The sequence below is a fragment of the Leopardus geoffroyi genome, chromosome C3 (assembly GCF_018350155.1).
Source record: "Leopardus geoffroyi isolate Oge1 chromosome C3, O.geoffroyi_Oge1_pat1.0, whole genome shotgun sequence".
Lineage (NCBI taxonomy): Eukaryota > Metazoa > Chordata > Mammalia > Carnivora > Felidae > Leopardus > Leopardus geoffroyi.
Window position 1 is genome coordinate 53,324,934 of NC_059338.1, and position 14,337 is coordinate 53,339,270.

General features: G+C 41.6%; 1 protein-coding gene across 3 annotated transcripts in view; it reads left to right on the forward strand.

Annotated features, from left to right (window-relative positions):
- The first annotated feature begins 11,221 nt into the window (after positions 1–11,221).
- RC3H1 (ring finger and CCCH-type domains 1) overlaps positions 11,222–14,337 on the forward strand; it is an 88,283-nt gene continuing 85,167 nt past the window's right edge. The window contains exon 1 of one of the 3 annotated variants that reach the window (XM_045452861.1): positions 11,222–11,526. The gene's annotated coding sequence lies outside the window, so the exon portion shown is untranslated. Of the gene's footprint in view, positions 11,538–14,337 lie in introns of all 3 variants that reach the window. The other 2 variants (XM_045452859.1, XM_045452860.1) reach the window with 2 other exon arrangements.

Below are 14,337 nucleotides of genomic sequence, written 5' to 3' on the forward strand. Positions count from 1 at the left end.
CTGTGGCTACCACAGAGTTTTATATGAGAAAAATAAAGTGAATCAAAACCTGTATGAAGGAAAAAGAGAGAGAGAGAAGGCAGGGGGAGTGTGGAGAGGAAGGAAGGAAGGAAGGAAAAATAAGGGACTGGTATCTTTGGAATTACAAATAAATATGAGCAGACCCAGCAAACATTCTTCACGGAATTATATGCCTGTGATTTTGAATTAGCGATTCATCTATAGCAATAGACAGGAAGTTAGTGGATGGTCTAACAGGAAGAGTTTTGGTGATTTAAACAAATTTTGGAAAAGCACTCACACTAATTTCTTTGTCGTTATCTGGAGTTTCAAATTTAAAATACTATAAGGTTTTTTGTTTTTAATGTTTATTTATTTTTGAGAGAGGAAAGACAGAGCACAAGTAGGGGAGGGGCAGAGAGAAAGGGAGACACAGAATCTGAAGCAGGCTTCAAGCTGTCAGCACAGAGCCCACGCGGGGCTCAAACTCACGAATAGTGACATCACGACCTGACCTGAAGTCAGACACTTAACCGGCTGAGCTACCCGGGCGCCCTGTGTCTTGGGTTTTTTTTTTTTTTTTTTTTTTTTTTAAGTAAACTCTATGCCCAGCATAGGGCTAGAATTCATGATCCCAAGATCAAAAGTCACATGCTCCACTGACTGAGCCAGCCAGGTAGCCCCTCTGCCTGAAACATTTTGCTCTCTCTCTCTTTGCCTACCTCATTTCTACTCTTCTTGTAGCTTTCAGCTTCAATGTCATTTTATTGAGGAAGCCTCTGTTCATCTTAGACTCAGTCAATTTTTCACTGTTAAACATGCCATGCACTTTGGCCTTCACACTTGTGGTTGCTTAATTATTTATAAGTATTCTATCTTCCCTGCTAAACTATAAGCTCTGAAGGAATAGATTCTGTCATGTTCACTGCCGTATTACCACAGCACAGTGACTGGGACATAACCAGTTATCAGATATTTATTGTGATTGTGATAAAGTGGGTGCAAATTAATTTCATTCTGTGACTTTTATATCATTAGTAGAGAACATCTGGGGCTTGATTAGATGTTGCAGAAACAAGGTTATAAGTCTCTGCAGAAAAGAACCACAAATGAACACTTCAATTGTGCTCATTGAAATATTTTTGCAAAAATTAAAAAAAAAGAATCCTTTTTCCATGTAATTTAGCAAAGAGGGCTTTGATTGCCCCAAATGAAATGCTTGATTAGGAAGATTCTTGTTAGCAAAAGAAATTCAAGAAAAAAAAGTAGTTTGCATTCATAAAAATCTTTAGCCACGAGAGACTTATATGGAGACTTTCCCCTCAAGAAATGTGCACAATATCAGTTTTTAATGCAGGCAGCAAACACTCTTGGCAGAATTAGTGAAAAAAAAAAAACAAATCAAAATCTTGAGAGGAGTGCTTATTATTTGGGTATAATCAATGCACTGAGTAACAGAAAGGAACATTGAATTTAGGACACCTTCACTTAAGTGAAATGGGTACAGATGTACTCTTAAGTTTTGAAACTCTAATGACTAGAGTCATAAAAATCAGGGCAAAAAAAAAACAAAACAAAAACAAAAACAAAAAACCCCAAACATGAACAACTTCAATTAAACTGAGTAAAGGGAAACTATATGACAAATGGGAAAAGGGATTATTTCTTTTTTTTTTTTTTAATGTTTATTTATTTATTTGGAAAGAGAGAGAGAGCATGTGTGCGATCAGGGGAGGGACAGAGAGAGAGGGAGAAAGAGAAGCACAAGCAGGCTCCATGCTGTCAGCACAGAGCCCGATTTGGGGCTTGAACCCCCAGACCGTGACATCATGACCTGAGCCAAAATCCCAGGCACCTGGGATTAACCCAGGCACCCTGAAAATAGATTATTTCTGCAATCCCTTGATTTCTGTAACTTTCCTTTACATGTTAAGCCATCTCAGAAAAAGGAATTTTCTGGAGGAACTTTGGATCACAGTTTTGATGGTAAGGAAGGAAGTTGATGAAGGAAGCTAGATAGCCAGAATCACAGTTAAAGTCAGTCCTGAAATGGCCTGGTTAGGGTACCCACTGCCATTGCCAGTGAATACTGAATACCACTCCAGAGATAGCTGCCACTGGGCCACCAGACTCTGGATATTACACATGCGAGTGGGGTGAATGCTGCTTATTCTTCATAACTCAGTCCAGATTCAAAGTCCCAAGTAACACCATCCAGTCTACCAGGCTTAGGTCACTTTCCCTCATCCTAGGATTACTGTAAGGGTGGAGCAGGTGGGGATGTGGAAGGGCAGAAGGCAAGTATCTGGAGACGAGGTCCTGCCACCTACCAACATTCCCAAGTGGAAAAGTCCCAAATAGTGTAAGGAGGGGAGCGTAAGAACTGGGCAGCCATAAAATTATAAATAACTCATTATGTATGTCCATCTTTCAGAAATACAAGGAGATGTAGGAGAATCTTGCCCTCCCCAACTATGATTGCATCATTTCTACAAATGTAGGCAGAAGGTTACTAAATTACCCATCACTCGATTTAAACATACCCATATATACGTGCACACACACACACGCACACACACACACAAGTTGGTCCACTGGTTTTTCTTCTATTTTACCATTCCTATTGAGAAAGTGAAACTTTTTTGTTGTTGTTGTTGTTCCAGGTTAAATAAAGGAAATAGTCACTTGTTTCATTAAACTGCAACTATAATGTAGCCCTTTACCTCAGAGGATAAATCTGACAATAATGTGTTTGATGAAGAAATTACAATTGAGAAAAGGCAAATTTGGCTATGTAGAGAGCCATGAAGTTTCATTTAAAGGACGCTTCTTTTTTCTTTTTTCCCCAAATAATATCCCTGCCCAACGTGGGGTTCAAACTCAGGACCCCAAGATCAAGAGTCGTATGCTCTACCAACTGAGCCAGCCAGGTGCTCTAAAGATCTGAAAGATGCTCCCTTATTGCCTCCTGCTTATAGAGGCAGGATTGGGGTATTGTTCTCCTCTTTAGAGAGCTAGATTGGGGTATTGTTCTCCTCTTTCCATTGGTTACTGAATGCTCCTTTTATTTTATCTGATATTTGTAAGTCAAGAGCATTGGGAAAATCTGCCCACCTCTGAACTCAGTTTCATATTTAGTCTCGTACAGTCATCTGTTTATATGACAATTAGTCATACGGGATACTTATAAACATCATGTCTGTGTTGTTGTTGTTTCAGAAACTAATTCCTTGGATGGCAGGAGCTCTGTCTGTTTAGTTAATTGTGTTTAACACCAAACATTCATCATTACATGTAAGGTTTTTAATGCTACTGTTAAACATAATAATGATAAAATACTTTCCCTGACTTTGGCAAATAAAATCTCTCTTCATATAAGACAGGGTTGGCAAACAACAATCTGGGGGCCAAATCCAGCCCACCATCTCTTTTTGTCTGTTTTTGTACATAAAGTTTTATTGGAAGACAGTCATGCTCATTTACATTTTTTCTGTGGCCGCTTTCCTTCTACAACAGCAGAGTTGAGAAATTGTGACAGAGACTGTATGGCCTGCAAAGCCTAAAATATTTATTATCTGGCCACTTACCAAGAAAGCTTGTTGACCTTTGATCTATATCACTGGTTCTTACCTCAGACAATAGGATAGGATCACCTATAAAATTCAAAAAAATTAAAGATCTCTGGCCCCAAACTAATACCTCCAATCAGAATCTCTAGGGTCAGAGCTAAAGATATAATACAGTTTTTAAACGTTCACCACAAAACTGAAAATCACCAACCAAATGCAACACATACTACCTATGGTAATTTTAGTAACTCTCGCTCATTGAGTGGTAGATGTCAGGCATTGTATTAGAGGCTTTATATGTATTTCCTCTTTCTAATATCCACAAAAGCCATGTTAGATACATTTTACAATCCTTAATGTATATATGGGGAGGGAAATTGAAGCTTTCTAAGCCTAACTTGTATAAACTCACACAGCCAATAAGTGGTACAGCAAGGGTTTGTACTAGTCTTCCTAGCTGTCCGAGATTGACAACAGAAGACAAATATCCAGGTGGAGAAAAACTGACTATTATCCCCTGAGATTTGCTTTTCCTCTGGGGGAACTGTAGGTATTTCGCATTACCAATACTACATTGGCCTGCATGAGAATGACTGGCCTACAGATGACAAGAGAACTCTCCTATTGATAGAAAGTGGCACAGCTGAGAAAACACTAGAACATTCAAATAAGATTTTATTCAAACCTAGAGGATAACAAAAGGGGAACAAACTCATGGAGTACCATGTAGCTGAATATTCATCTTCAATGAAGAGTCTACCGTAGGGACATCTAGGAAGATGATCTGTCTGATTCATGATCTGTCCCAAGTGGGAGAGCACTTTCTTACTTATTTTTTTTTAATGCTTATTTGTTTTTTGAGAGAAAGAGCACAAGCGGGGGAGGGGCAGAGACAGACACAGAATCTGAAGCAGATTCTAGGCTCTGAGCTATTAGCACAGAGCTGAACGTGGGGTTCAAACTCATGAAGTCAGACATTTAACTGACTGAGCCACCCAGGTGCCCCACTTATTTTATTTTTAAGTAATCTCTATATTCAACCTGGGGCTTGAACTCACAACCCCGAGATCAACAGTCCCATGCTCCACTGACTGAGCCAGTCAGTCTCCCCAAGCTCATCTTTAATCCCTAACCTCTTAGGACATCATGAAGAACTCTAAACATTCCCCCAAGGAAAGTAAAGCATGGAGTAAAAGAAAGTGTCCTCTCCATCTTGTTTAAAACATATCTCTCAAGGGCGACTGGGTGGCTCAGTTGGTTCAGTATCCAACTCCTGATTTCAGCTCAAGTCATGATCTCACTGTTTGTGGGTTTGAGCCCCTCGTTGGGCTCCGCACTGACAGCTTGGAGCCTGCTTGGAATCCTCTCTCTCCCTCTCTCTCTCTCTGCCCTTCCCTGTTCACTCTTTCTCTCTCTCTCTCTCTCTCTCTCTCTCTCTCTTTCAAAATAAATAAATAAACTAAAAAAAAAAAACAAAACCCATACCTTTCAAATTCTCGTTTCTAGAATGATTTACACACGAATGTCCAACTTTTTCTTAACTAGTTGGTCATGATATGACAAACCTAATACTGCCCAAGATATAGTGAACATTGAACATACATTTGTGCTAGAGGATATTATATGATTAAAAAATGCATTTGACCTCAATATATCTATAATTGCTTGTTTAGACAGAGTTCTAAATGAGGATCAAATCATTAGCTATATAAATCCTTTCATATTAATCTTGAGTCTATTCAAGTTCTAGTATCTGTTTTCTGATAACTTCTATTGTGATGTGACTCAGATAATTTTGGTAATCAGTTTTTTTTTTTTAATTTCAGTACTCTATTTGTTATTGCTAATTTATACCCAAAAAGCACTGATATTTTATGATGCAAAGATTAATTAGAAAAGCTAGGTTTGGGGCACCTGGGTGGCTCAGTTGGTTGAACGTCTTACTCTTGATTTTGGCTCAGGTCATGGTCTCATGGCTCGTGAGATCGAGCCCTGAATCAGACTTTGCCCTGACAGTGTGGATCCTGCTTGGGATTCTCTCTCTCTGTCTGTCTCTCTCTCTGCCCCTCCCCCACTTGCATCTCTCTGTTTCTCTCAAAATAAATAAACATAAAAATAAAAGCTTCAGGTTTAACTGAATAAATTTAAAATTGTACCTACACAAGAGTACCTTTTATTAATAAGTATGATATTCTTTTTATTTTTATTTTTTTTTTGAGAGAGAGAGAGGTTGAGAGAGCAGGGTGAGGGCAAAGGGAGAGAGAATCTTAAGCAGGATCCACCCAGCACAGAGTCTGACGCAGGGCTCGATCTCACAGCCATAAGATCACAACCTGAGCTGAAATCAAGAGTGGGTTGCTCAACCGACTGAGCCACCCAGGCACCCCAATAAATATGATATTCTTAAAGTGAGCATTTATTAGTGTTATGGGCTGAATTGTGTCCCTTACCCTCAAATTAATATGATACAGTTCTAAACCTTAGAACGTGACTATATTTGGGGATAGAGCCTATAAAAAGAGGTAATTAAAGAAAAATGAGAGCATTGAGGTAGGCCTTAATCAAATATGCCTGGTGTCCTTATAAGAAGAGATTGTGATACACATAGACACAGAATGAACACGATGTGAAGACAGTGGGATAAGACGGCCCTTTGCAAGCCAAGGGGAGAATCCTTGGAGGAGATCAAAACTGCCAACACCTTGATCTTGGACTTCTAGCCTTCAGAATTATGAGAATATTTCTGTTGTTTAAGCCACCCAGTCTGTGGTATTTGTTACAGTAGCCTTAGGAAACTAGTATGATAATTAAATCCACCAAAATTTCAGTAATTTTTTCCAAGTGGAGCTGCTTTCTCTTGACACCATTTAAAGCAGTGCCTAGAATGGGCCTCTTGCCTGAAAGATGTCTGATGTCTCTTTCATACAGGTGTTCTGTTTACTGTAACCTTGGACTAAGTCTCAAAAGGTCAGCTGAAGTTCAGAGATGCTCAGTGTTGGGCTGGAGGCCTTCATGAAAGGCAGGCAGGCCAGTTTGTTATTAAAAGATCTTTCATAGCTGCTAACTCTGGAAACAAATGGGTGAGCCCTGGTGCACTGCAGGGCGAACTGTTCCATCCCAGAGAATCCCGAGGGGGCTGGACAAACTGAAAGCACAGCTCCTGGCTGGCTTTGCCAACAATAGTGCTGAACAAACTTAGAGAAACTCATCACAAGAGAAGCCAGTAACTAAAGAGATGAGAGTTTGGAAAAAAGGAAGGAAGAAATTTATTTTGGATGTGGGCAGCCTGGAGATGTGGCAGGCTCAAATCTTGACAACCAACTTCTCCTCTAGCAAGATGGACATCTAGAGTTTGATAGAGAGAGGTTTGGGGTGGGGGGGGGGTAACGTGCAAGAGAGCAGGCAGAGAGCATGTGGTCATGGGTGGAGATCGGTATGTGTTCAGCCCAGGATCATGGGCAGGGAAGGGATATGAGGGGCTATGTAGGGTGTGGTCTTCTGGGCATTCCACTGCTATCAGGGCTTTTCTGGTCAGGTGATTGGGATGTTCTGGGTCATTGCAAAATGCCTTCATTAATGCCTCAAGAAATGAGCATACTGGGTTTTAGAGCATGAGTTAAGCTTCTTTGTATCTGGTTTTAACTGTTTTGGTCTAACTATAGTTGAGCAAGAGGGCTTGCTAACAGGTTCAGAAGCAATTTCAGGAGGGACTCAGAAACATCGATTTATTTGGCTTTTGGGATCGAGTCTACAGGAAACTAGCTCCAGAAACCCCAGAAATGACTTGGGATACATCTGCCATGATTACTTTGGATTGTTACCCCGAATCTAAGGCAATCCTTCAGGTCTAGTTTGCAGACGCTGACTTGGTTCAGTTTGGGACTGGACTCTAAAGATGAAGGGTAGGTCAGACATGATTGGTTTCCTAATATTCCCTTAGTGTAATTGCTTGGAATATCTTCCTCTGTTTCTATTTATTTTCATTATAATCTTAATGAACAGTGGTAATAGGAGTGTCAACTGGGGGAGGGAGTAGGTTATGGAGAATCCACATATGAGGGAGGGTTAGGGTGTGGAGGATGAAGAGGACTCAGTCGGACTCCCACTCTTTACCTAAAGCTGTTCAGAAAATCCAGGTGACTCAGCTCTCGTGCTTTCTATTTTTTGCATGGGTTTGTGTTTGAGGATGTCATTCCCTCTCCTTACATAAATGATTTACACTGGAGAGGTCTCAGGTCCTAGCTGTACTTTAACCAGGGTTTTTAGTTAATCTAAACTCTATCCATACACCCTACTGTTTCCCATTCCTTGTCCTCATCCCCGTCCTGCCTTGAGCTGAAAGCTGATTATACTTCTACGGCTCTGGGTACACATCTAATATCATACATAATATTTCTACCTGTCAAAAGGTAGTTTCTGTGACATTAGAACAAAAGTTCCTACTACTTCTTCCTTTTAACCTGCATATAACTTTATATTTTCTATGCAATAATGATCCGGTTTATTTTATACTCTAGCTGTTTACGTGCATATCATATTGTATTCCTCTTACTAGACTGTTCAATTTCCTTAAGGCAGGGACACATGACTTATTCGAATATCTTTGTATTTTCCCCCTCATTCCTGCCCTTCTCACTCTCTAACCTCCTCATCAGTAATAGGATATTTGTCTGTAAATAAGGAGTTGGGTACGTATATGATGTATTCAACCTTTCCTAGTCTCTGTTTCATATAAGTTGGTTGGAATCTAAAAACCTTTTCTAGTTTTAATATAAACAAACAATGCCTTACGTTGGCAATTACACATCCCAGAGTATTATTTATGCATGTGCTAGCTTACTCACTCTACATAACTTAAAACATTGTTTAGTAAAAAAAAAAAAAAAAAAAAAAAAAAAAAAAAAAAAAAAGACAAAATCAAAAGAAGAACAATGTAGTACAGGCATATCAGAAAATACAGTGAGGGGCGCCTGGGTGGCTCAGTCGGTTAAGCCTCCACTCAGGTCATGATCTCACAGTTCATGAGTTCGAGCCCCACATAGGGCTCTCTGCCGACAGTTCAGAGCCTGGAGCCTGCTTCGGATTCTGTGTCTCCCTCTATCTCTGCCCCTCTCCCACTCATGCTCTGTCTCTCTCTGTCTCTCAAAAAATGAATAAACTTAAAAAAAAAAAAGAAAATACATTGAAAAAATTCCTAAGGCATTATTTTGACTGATTTTTGTGTGCTCCAACAACTAGCATTAATTTTTGAGTTCATGCTAAGAGCAAGAATGTATTTGATGACTTGTCATCCTCATTTGACTGATGAAAAAACTAAAGGCTCTAATGACATATACATAAAATGGATTTTTAAAAATCATCTGAGTACTTACTATGTGCAATGAACTATTCTAAGTCCTTTACATGAAATGACTCATTTAATTTTCATAATATACCACTGGTGGAGGCCAGGGCAGAGTCTAAATTTCTAGGCATTCTATATCAGATTTAAATAATAAAATACAAAATAAAACTAAATTGTTTAAGTTGTATTAAAGTGACACAGTAGTGATTTCTAAGAACAAATGACTGTAAAACATATAAGCTGTTTGTCTTTAGTAATACATTCTTAAAGTGTTATCTTAGCTCACGGAACTGCTCAGACACTATTTCACTGGATTAATACCTCTCAACACCCCGAAAAATGTTACTACTCCATAACAATTGGCAAAAATTTTGAACAGCAAAATCAGAAAAAGAGCTTAGTTCAATAGCTAAAATTCTTACAGTGTATTAATTTGGGAATAAAATCCAGAACGTCTTTTTGTTGTTGTTGTTGTTGTTTTGCCAAATAACCATATAACCTTTCTTCTAAATAGACTCAGTCTCAGGGAACAAATTATTCTCTGTAATTTATACATCTACCCTAAGTGGGGAGTTCAAAGCATATAAATGTTTCTCACAGATTAGCTTTTATTGTAAACACCGAAGTAATTTTCAAAGCTTCTTTTCTCCTTTTTCTGCCAAATGTTTCTGTTTAATTATATTATTAAAATGAATTCTGGGAAGCCCCTTGGCTTTAAACTTACGCTCAACTGAAATATTGATGAAATAAATAGAAATTTAACTTTAAAATCATATTTTATAAGAGAACCGTGAAAGGGATTTGCCGAGTGAGGTACAACTGTTAATAGTTTAAAGAAATTATATTATCTAGGCTGCTTGTAATGGAAGTTGGGTTATTTGCTTCACCTAAACAGGGAAGTTGGCATGTTTGCCTAGCAACAGCCGCTAAAACCTTCTGTTGTGGAAGGTTCCCTAGGAGTGAGAAGAAGGGAGGAGGAGGAAAAACAGGAGGAACAGATTAATCTGTTTTTCCTAGCAGGGGACTGAGGTCTGGCTCTTTGAGGAGGGAAAGGCTATCCAAGAGATAGCCTTTAGATTAGCATTCACTAACCTAATCCCTCCGTGATAGCTAGAAGTTAGTTATTTGTAGGATTGGGGTTACTACTGAGGAGGCTGAAGGGAAGGTTACAGATTTAGCGCACTTCAAAGGCAGTCAATTTCATTCAATAGAAAGACATCAATAGGTCTCCTAAAAAGGAGCTGAAATCTCAGTACACGAGTGTGTCAGCAACTAAAAAGACCTCCGCTCAGAGTTTAGGAAGGTGTGTGATAATGTGTTTTACAAATATTATGAAACACTGCGATTGACTTTATCGAGTTAAAGGCAGTAGCTTCTCTAAATATAGTACCGTTCTTGGTATTGGTGATGCCTGCAGTGAAGAAAGGACAGGAAAGCAAAATCTCTGCTCTCTTGGTCAAGACCTGAAACAAAAAAAGGCATAATGCAGAGGAGTTATTAACTGGGTGTGTGTATGAGGACCATCTCCACTGTGGACGATTTATCTTGAAATTGGGACTGTTAAGATACCAAAAGAATTCCGTTTCTCTCCTTTAAAAGCACGGGTTTGGTTAAGCGCAACTGGCTTGAAGGGGTCTCCCACTACCTCCAAATCAAAATGGCTTCTTTTCCATAAGGGAGAAGAAACTTTCAATTATCACAAGGTTATCTTTTAGATCCAGGGAACTTTTCCATGGGCCGAAATCTTTCCGTTCTGCCCCAGACACCTATCGTCGGTTCACATAGGCCTGGAAACACATTTTGGAGCAGTGAGCGTCCAGGCCTTTCGGCCGTTTTCGCCGCGTTGAGAAGGGGGACTCTCTGGGACTGGGTGAGAGCAGTGACCAGGGCAAAGCTAGTGCGATCGGGAACCCGGATAAAACAAGACAAGAACAAATTCTCTGGTGGGGGTGTGGGGGTGGGGGGGTATGAAAAGGAACCAGAGTGGAGGACTAGAACGGAGAAAGCCTAGGGGTAGAGGGAGTGCAGAGTTCGATGGAAACGTCAGAAATTTCCCAATCCCCCCGCGCCGTCTGGCCGCTCGCCTCTGGGCGCAAAGACGCTGGTGGGGGAGGGCAGGCGGACTGCTGGACCAGTTTGGCGGCTCCTGGCGTGGGTGCGCCCCGCGGGGAGGCGGAGAGCGTCGCGGGCCTCCCTCCCGGGCGTTGGCGGCCGGTGACTCAGAGCTTTCCTCCCGCGTCCGCCCCGCCCCTCCCCTCCGCGCGCCCCGCCCCACGAAGGAGGAGCCTCGCCATCGTCCCCGCCCCAGTCTCCGGGGCGGGCCGGAGCCCGAGGAAGAGGAAGGGGACGAGGACAACGAGCGACGGGGAGGAGGAGGAGGAGGAGGAGGAAGGGGAGGCCGACCAACAAGATGGCCCCTGCTGCAGGAGCAGCCTCAGCAGCAGCAGGTGGGAGGCCGGAGGCGGCGCTGGCGGTGGCGGCGGCGGCCGTGGCCCGGCGGCCTGGGACAGAGTCAGAGTCGACGGTGGCGGCGGCGGCGGCGTTGGCTGCCGCGGCGGTGGCGACGGCCGCGGGGACTCGGAGCTGAGAGGAGCTGCTGCTCGGACCAGCGCGGTGAGCGAGCGGTAGGCGGCGGCGGCGGCGTGGGGTGCGCGGCGGCCGCCGCCCGGCCCCCGTCGGGAACAATAGGCGGCCGCGGCGGGGAAGGGGCCGTCCTCGCCCGCCCTCCACCCCTCGGCGGTAGCGGCCACCCCTCCACCCCCCGGCCCTCGGCCTCAGCCCCGCCGCCGGCGGAGGGGCTTGTCAGCGGCCCGCGTCCTTAGGCCTCAGGCCTCCGAGCGCCGCCGGGAGGGCCTGCCTGGGTGGGTAGGCCGTGGGGAGGTGCGGACGCCGCCCGGGACGAGGGGAGGGCGCGGGAGACTTCGGCCGGAGGGAGGGGGCCCGAAGGCCGCCCAGCTCGGCGGTTACTCCGAGGGCCTCGGCGGGTGATGAGTGCGCGCAGGAAATGTTTTTTGGACCCCGGGTCGGTGGGGGGTGGGGAGATGAAGGCGTCTGTAAACTGGTACCGCCTCCGCCTCCTGGCACCCGGGGGCTGCTCCTCTCCCTAACCCCTGAAGCGCTCCCCTTGCTCGGCCAAGTGGGTTTTAACGGTGTCCATTTCCCTGAAAGCTCCAGGAGATCGAGCCAGATGGTCTTTCTTCCTGCTGGCGATCGGGAAATTGTGTATGCGGGTGTCTTTTTTTAAAAAATTTAAGTGCAACAACAAAAAACAAACAAGGTAAAATGTGATTATCGATAAGGGATGGGGAGGGATGGAGGACTAAGGGATGTTCTTAAAACATCTCTTGGCATCAGTTCTCTCTAAACATCAATTATGCTCACGTCCCGGGTGAGAGTGAAACAAGGGCTCTTTTGAAGCAGTAATAATATAACTCTTGACATCCCAGAATAGTCCATGAAACTGGAAACAAAGCCACTTACTGGCAACGCGAAGACAAATTGTAATGTTTGAATAGAACTTTTCTTGGAACGAACCGTTTTGAATTATTAATGTGCCGCATAAGAAACAACATTAACATAGAATGGACCTAACGAAACATTTCTTCAGGAGGGAAGTGGTTCGTCTTCAGGCTAGAACTTCTTGTGTGCTGTCTCAGGCTCCAATTTTGCATTTCAGTAGTTTGTTCTAAGACTAACCTTTCCTGTAAGTTTGATTTCTGAAGCAGATTTTAATAAGGTTTCAAAACTTTTTTGGTAACTTTCAAAAACTAGAAACAACTGTTCTCTTTTGAATGTTGAGGTTTATGGAGAGGCAGCTCTTCATCGTATTTGCCCTGGGGTAGTGGCGCCTGTGATTTCAACTGTTAACTGCGACTACTAAATTTAATTTTTTGAGGCTTCCACCACGTCCATTTCCAAGTGGGGGCGGGGAGAATGATTCAAGTTATTTCTATTTCAGTTTCTACCTAGGTATGCAGAAATTTATATTAAAATAGTTTGGATGCATCCAGGAAGATTGCTTTCCACTATTTAACGTAACATTCAGTTGTGTGGTCCAATCTAGTTTGTGTTCTTAAAAGGAAAATGGGCCTGTGCAGAGAAGATGCCAGTTAGTATCTTTCATCCATCTTTAGGGTAAATTCCTAATTAGAATTTGTGTCCTAATTCAAAGCATTTTTAGGTTATGTGAAGTTTAATGTACGGTGCTAGTCCTTAATTCTTTGATGAGAATTGGCAGTAAATAGACAATTAAATAAACACAAAGATTGAACTGTCTTATTGTTTAGGATTGAAGTATAGTGGGTAAATGTGAATAACTTTTATGCCTAGCATAAATAATGTGGATATTTTGATTTTTAAGTGATGGGGAAAGAACAGCTTTCACATGCCTCCAGCTAATGTGAATGTTCTGGGAATAAGTTTTAGAAAGGACACTTTTTTAAGTGCTTAAATTCATGATTTTTTTTTTTTTTTTATGCTGAATTTTGTTAGGTCAGTACAAAATGCAACTAAAGACAAGTTTGTAAATTGTAAGTGGTTAGTGTGTTTGTTATGAAAAAAAATCTCATCATGTCGTGACAGGGACTGATTTTCCTCATACTTAATATCGTTTGCCTGACAACATTTTTTAGTGTTAAGGGTTTGTGTTTGAAATTGGATGTTGATCCAACAATTTATGGGTTGAGTCTGGGTCCCTATTTCTGTTTAATATTGAAAAATCTTTTAGAGAGTTCTGGTTTTAATAAGTGCCAAAACTCTTTTAAGATGTGATCCCTGCATTGTGATATTTTGTTGGTGTTTATTCTGATAATTTAAGTTTCTCAAGTAGTATTGAAGAATTTCCTTGTATTTTCTTCGTAATATTAGAAGTTAGTATATTTGATTCATTTGAAGATATTTGAAAAGGATTTTTGTAGCTAAAAGTTAAATTTTTAAGGCATCTTTGTTAAATGAGTAAAAACATTCTCATTTAATCCTATTTAGGCTGTAATATTTTGTGGTATTGTTCTCACTTTACATATGAAGAATCTGAGGCTAGGAGAAGCTATGTAACTAGCAAAAAAGGCCACATAATTAATAGGTAAAAGAGCTTACTCAAACCCAGGTCTTGTGGCACAAATTAGATGCTTTACTACTGCCACCATGTGTCTCAAGGTTTAACTTTGAAGCCTCTCCTATGTTGACAGATTCCTTCTTTTGGCCACAAGCTATGCTTTGTAATTCTGTACTTGTCTTTAGCCCTAATAGCTTTTCTATTAACATTATTTGTACCCTGCCAAATATTCGCTTACAAGTTTGAGAAAGTATGTATTCATGTGAATTACAAATGAAAGACTTATTTTTACTTTTAGCAGATTTGAACATTGTTGATATAGAAACTCCTACCATTTATATAGGACAGATTTATAGTATCACTCTAATGGC